General features: G+C 41.1%; 1 pseudogene; it reads left to right on the top strand.

The window, feature by feature from the left end:
• Positions 1-2,541: 2,541 nt before the first annotated feature.
• On the top strand, positions 2,542-6,218 carry LOC110522990 (annotated as a pseudogene).
• Positions 6,219-6,302: the final 84 nt, after the last annotated feature.

Here is a 6,302-nt window from a genome sequence, read left to right as displayed (position 1 = left end):
TTAAGAGTATCTCTACCACTCCTGCTGTCTCTATAGAGTTGAAAGCAGCATGTCTGGGACAGGTAGCACGTCCGGTGAACAGGTCAGGATTTCATAGCCGCAGGCAGAACAGTTGAAACTGGAGCAGCAGCACGGCCAGGTGGACTGGGGACAGCAAGGAGTTCTCATGCCAGGTAGTCCTGAGGCACGGTCCTAAGGCTCAGGTCCTCCGAGAGAGAGAGAAACAGAGAATTAAAGAGAGCATACTTAAATTCACACAGGACACCAGATAAGACAGGATAACAAACTGACCCTAGCCCCCCGACACAAACTACTGCAGCATAAATACTGGAGGCCGAGACAGGAGGGGTCAGGAGACACTGTGGCCCCATCCGATGATACACCCGGACAGGGGCAAACAGGAAGGATATAACCCCAACCACTTTGCCAAAGCACAGCCCACACCACAAGAGGGATATCTTCAACCACCAACTCACCATCCTGAGACAAGGCCGAGTATAGCCCACAAAGATCTCCGCCACGGCACAATCCAAGGGGGGGCGCCAACCCAGACAGGAAGATCACATCATAGACTCAACCCACTCAAGTGACGCACCCCTCCTAGGGACGGCATGAAAGAGCACTAGTAAGCCAGTGACTCAGCCCCTGTAATAGGGTTAGAGGCAGAGAATCCCAGTGGAAAGAGGGGAACCGGCCAGGCAGAGACAGCAAGGGCGGTTCGTTACCAGAGAGCCTTTCCGTTCACCTTCACACTCCTGGGCCAGACTACACTCAATCATATGACCCACTGAAGAGATGAGTCTTCAGTAAAGACTTAAAGGTTGAGACCGAGTCTGCATCTCTCACATGGGTAGGCAGACCATTCCATAAAAATGGAGCTCTATAGGAGAAAGCCCTGCCTCCAGCTGTTTGTTTAGAAATTCTACGGACAATTAGGAGGCCTGCGTCTTGTGACCGTAGTGTACGTGTAGGTATGTACGGCAGGACCAAAGCAGAGAGATAGGTTGGAGCAAGCCCATGTAATTCTTTGTAGGTTAGCAGTAAAACCTTGAAATCAGCCCTTGCCTTAACAGGAAGCCAGTGTAGGGAGGCTAGCACTGGAGTAATATGATCAATTTTTTTTGTTCTAGTCAGGATTCTAGGAGCCGTATTTAGCACTAACTGAAGTTTATTTAGTGCTTTATCCGGGTAGCCGGAAAGTAGAGCATTGCAGTAGTCTAACCTAGAAGTAACAAAAGCATGGATTAATTTTTATGCATCATTTTTGGACAGTTTTATTTGAGATGACTGTACAACCATTAAGATTAATTGTCAAATTCAACAGAAGATCTCTTTGTTTCTTGGGACCAAAAAAAAGTATCTCTGTTTTGTCCGAGTTTAAAAGTAGAACATTTGCAGCCATCCACTTCCTCATGTCTGAAACACAGACTTCTAGCGAGGGCAATTTTTCTGGCTTCACCATGTTTCATTGAAATGTACAGCTGTGTGTCATCCGCATAGCAGTGAAAGTTAATATTATGTTTTCGAATGACATCCCCAAGAGGTAAAATATATAGTGAAAACAATAGTGGTCCTAAAACGGAACCTTGAGGAACACCGAAATTTACAGTTGATTTGTCAGAGGACAAACCATTCACAGAGACAAACTGATATCTTTCCGACAGATAAGATCTAAACCAAGGCCAGAATTTATCCTTGCTAAACGATTAAGGGCTGTTTTGGATGCCATTATAGAGGAGACCCAGTTTATTAAAAACTCTATGGAGGGAAAATAGTGACTTAATTATACAAGCATGCAAAGTATAATTTTCCAATGTAAAATATGAGTTTATGAAAAATAGACTAGTAACCTAGAATAATGTCAGACTGATACTAGAGATCATAGATTACTCAAATGTGTTCTCTGATGAGAGTTTTATACTATTTTAGGATTTTTAGAAAGCCTTTGATACAGTAGAACATTACATGTTATGCCCTTAAAAAATGTGGCTTTGGAAAAAGCCTCTTATTATTTTTTTATGAAATTGAACACAATATTAACACAATTTCTTCTCAAAACAAAAAAGCAATCAAAACGTTGAACGTTCATAAGTTTTACAAGGTCTTTAAATAATGTATTGTCTTTATTCCCCTGACCATTGTTTGTATACTATGTTCTATACTCCGTTTGTTTTCCATATTGTAATTTTTAAATTGCTTTACAAAAGAAATAAGAAAAACTACTACCAGAATCACAGAAGGTGCACATGATTTATCGCATCTGGCGGGTGTGTGGCGTGTTTTTTTCTACCCATTCTACTGCATTCGTGCAAACTCCGCTCTCTCACCCCGGGCGCCGAGCGAGAGATAAAGACCACCTACCCATTCGGCTACTGAGGGGCGTTTGTGAAGCAAACGCGTGGTCAGCTGGCATTGGCTGAAATGCTTTTTTCAATTAATTCGATTGGTTAAAGGTTGTTACGCTTCCTCCTGGAGCTGCTATCCAATGTTCGGAAACGAGAGCCCATCAGCAGCGTTTGGGGCTTGCAGTAAGTACAGCATTTGAGGTCAGGATTTTGACCAATATAGCATGTAACTAGCCATAGCTAGTTTTACTGCTAGATTTAGTGTCTATAAAATGTATGGTATTTATTTACATTGTTAATTACATTTTCTATTTTAGAGGGTGTTTTTTTTTTTTTTTAGCAAGCTGAAATGACAACCCTGTCGATGCTTTTGATGGCCGTATCGATCGCATCACTATTTGCTGAGTCCTCCATTTATTTCCGAGAACAATTTGAAGATGGGGGGGGGGTGTAAGTTCTGAATAAATACTGAACCTTCCTGTTTTTTTTGGGGGGGGGGGGGTCGAGATTTGAAATGTGGTGATTGGACTACATGTCATATGTTGGATGAGTGTCACAGAGACACAATTTCATAGCCTGCTCACTTTATGCAATATCAGCTTGACATGCTCAAAATGTAGTTCACATTTAGCTGACATGTTCTGATTTAGTGATTACTCATCAATGGGTTGCATGCACTCCCTCTGCTCTTTTCCCAGATCAACTACACAGGTACATGGCCCTTGCCGAGTGGCTCTGTCCTCATTACTCAGGTGACTTACTTACACCTGATTTTTGAATAACATTTCGCAGATGCCTGGAAAAGCTGATGGGTGGAATCTAAACACAAGTCAGACTATGGGAAGTTTGTTCTCACTGGTGGGAAATTCTATGGAGACGTTGACAAAGACAAAGGTGCCTCTGTCATTTTGTCATTTAGGCTCCAGCAATAGAATCTGGTGTGTCTAGCTGTTTCTCAATAGGTTGACACTTGATATGAGTATTTCTTGAGCGTTTTAAACATTTCAGGCCTTCAAACCAGCCAGGATGCTCGCTTTTACTCTGCATCCTCCCGCTTTGAGTCCGTCAACAACAAAGACCAGTCACTGGTAATCCAGTTTACTGTGAAACATGAACAGAACATTGACTCTGGTGGAGGCTACCTCAAGCTTTTCCCAGCTGATCTCAACCAGGAGGAAATGCATGGAGAATCCACAAACAACATCATGTTTGGTAAGTATAAACATCCTATTTGTAACTGGGAACATTGGAAAGTAGGTTATGACTCACTTGTCAAATTCCTTTCTGTTTTGAGAGTCCCCTAGGTATTGTTCCCCGTGTTAGTCTCACTGTCTTGAGTTGCCTGGCTACTTTACACCACATACTATTGGCAGTGTGAAGTTAAATTCCTGTGTTTGTGGTTTGGCTGTCTTGGGTCCAGACATCTGTGGTCCAGGCACTAAGAAAGTGCTGAGAAGCCCTTTTGTCCATAAGCAATTCTGCTATATTTTCTAGTCAATGGTAACAGTTGTATTTATCTATGAGCTTCACCATCTGTTATCTGTCGACCATTTTTGCTATCCCACCTTTTTCTCAGTATTATGTTTTAAAAGTATTGGCCTTAAAGAAGTTAAATAAACATTATTTTGTTTTTGCATGCAGTAACTTATTTTGTGTGTTCCCTAGGATGATGAATATACCCACATGTACACACTGGTAGTCAATCCGGATAACACCTACGAGGTGGAGATCAACAACAAGAAAGTTGAGTCTGGAAGCCTAGAGGAGGACTGGGACTTCCTCCCCCCAAGAAGATAAAGGACCCTGATGCTGAGAAGCCAGATGACTGGGATGAGAGAACATTGATGATCCTGAAGACAAGAAACCAGAGGTATGTTAACAAGACATTAAAGAATGCATGAGAACACCATTTCATTTTCTGTAGAAAATGCAGGTGACTCTGTGCAAAGGACATTATTAAGCCACTGTTTCCTTTAGGACTGGGATGTGGCTGAGACTATCCCTGACCCTGATGCCAAGAAGCTTGATGACTGGAACGATGAGATGGATGGTGAATGGGAGCCTCCCATGGTCACGGACCCTGACTATAAGGTAGGCCTCCACGGTTGTTTGTACTCATGGCCACAAGGATTTGGTGTGAATGTACTACACTCGGTGAAATGTGGTCTTGCCATTTTTACTAATTTGCCTATTTACTTGGATACATAGTGGGGAAAAAATACTTTTGCATAGGGAACTAAGCACTTTCTGACATTGTTTTTCACAGGGGGAGTGGAAGCCCAAACAGATTGACAATCCTGCCTCCAAGGGGAAATGGGTGAACCCTGAAATTGACAACCCTGACTACACTGCTGACCTTGAAATATGCCAGCATGGGGGTGATTGGATATGTGGCAGGTAGAGTGACTGACTCTAATCCTTGATTAATGTAACATGGTGTGTAGTGTTTTACTATTCTTTTGACTTTCATTTTTTTTGAAGTGAATGGTTAAGATTTAAATAAACAATGACCCTTTATCATTTTATAGGTGAAGTCAGGGACTATTTTTGACAACTTTCTCAATGAACCAAAGCTTGCAGAAGTAGGGAACGAGACATGGGGTGCAACAAAGGTAAGCCGATGGTCTCCTTTTTTTGTGTGATATACCATCAACTTTACCAGTTATGTTTAGATTGAGTTGTCATTATAATATGCCCTCTCTAAAAGGTGATGTGTGCATCGTCTCCTACCCTGTCAATATATATATATATTTTTTTGCGGTCTACACAGGACCCTGAAAAGATGATGACGGACAGTCAGGAAGAGGAGAGAAAGAAACGGGATGGAGAAGAGATTAATAAAAAGGAGGGAGAAGAGGATGAAGAAATTGACTCTAAACACAAAGATGAGATGAACTTCTGAAAAGGAACCCTGTCTACTATGATCCATTGGCGCAAGGCTGAAGATGGGGCTTTGTTTGGCCTTTCCGTTAATGATTTATGCTTCTCCCCCAAAACAAATGGGTAGCTATTGTTTTGCCTACATCACAAGGGAAGGGGCGAAAACTAAGGACAGCAATTAGTTATGTTTCCATGTTATGTTGATAATCTATAGGAGTTCAGATTTGAGATTTGGTTGAAGATTTATTGTTAGATTTGAGATTTTTATTTTTTAGCAGTGACATGCCAGTAATTGTTTTTGAAAGTGAAGTTTACAACAATTTGAATCTCATCTCTGAAAACAATGTTCTTCTGCTAACTACATTAAGTATATTGACCATCTCAAATTTCCTGACAATGTTTACCTCAATGCATTTTTTTTGTGTATTTAAAAAAAAAAATCTGACACATTTTTGTTGAGTCTGTGCTACCTGATGTCTGGTAGGTGCTTGTACCCCAAACATGTATATGGCATTATGATGGTGTATATGTGTGTGGAGAGATATATTGTTTTGGCTATGGTGTGAAAGTCTACTGATTATCCTTTTCTGCAGCTTATTTTCAGCACTCATGGGGTCACTCTGTGTATTGGGTAGGCAGTTTTCACTAACTACTCAAGCTACCTTAAATCAAATGCACCTATTTTCTAAATTGAAAATAAGCTCAGACTGCATACATACAGCTGTTAAGATATTCTAAAGCAGGAGGCTCTGATATTGATATGTTCATTTTGGGATTTTTTTTTTAAACTGGAATTTTCCCCCCTCTGGATTTTAATGTAAATGTTTCTGCACTGCTCTACCCTAAAGCCTTGTCCCTATGCTGATTGGAAGTTGACCCTGTTGTGAAACATTTTAGACTATGTATGGGGAGGCTGTTTTCATTTTATTGTGGAAGGAAGAAGTTCTTATACAGATTACTCTCCAATAATGCAACATAAAGGAAGTGACTCAATTTATTGGTTTTGTCTCATTCTTATATATTCTATAACGCTCACCGTGTGTGTCGCGTAATTTGAGGTTAACTCCACCTTCCCGT

Source organism: Oncorhynchus mykiss, chromosome 5 (assembly GCF_013265735.2).
Source record: "Oncorhynchus mykiss isolate Arlee chromosome 5, USDA_OmykA_1.1, whole genome shotgun sequence".
In the NCBI taxonomy this organism is placed as follows: Eukaryota; Metazoa; Chordata; class Actinopteri; order Salmoniformes; family Salmonidae; genus Oncorhynchus; species Oncorhynchus mykiss.
This window is presented reverse-complemented; position numbering and strand designations above follow the sequence as displayed.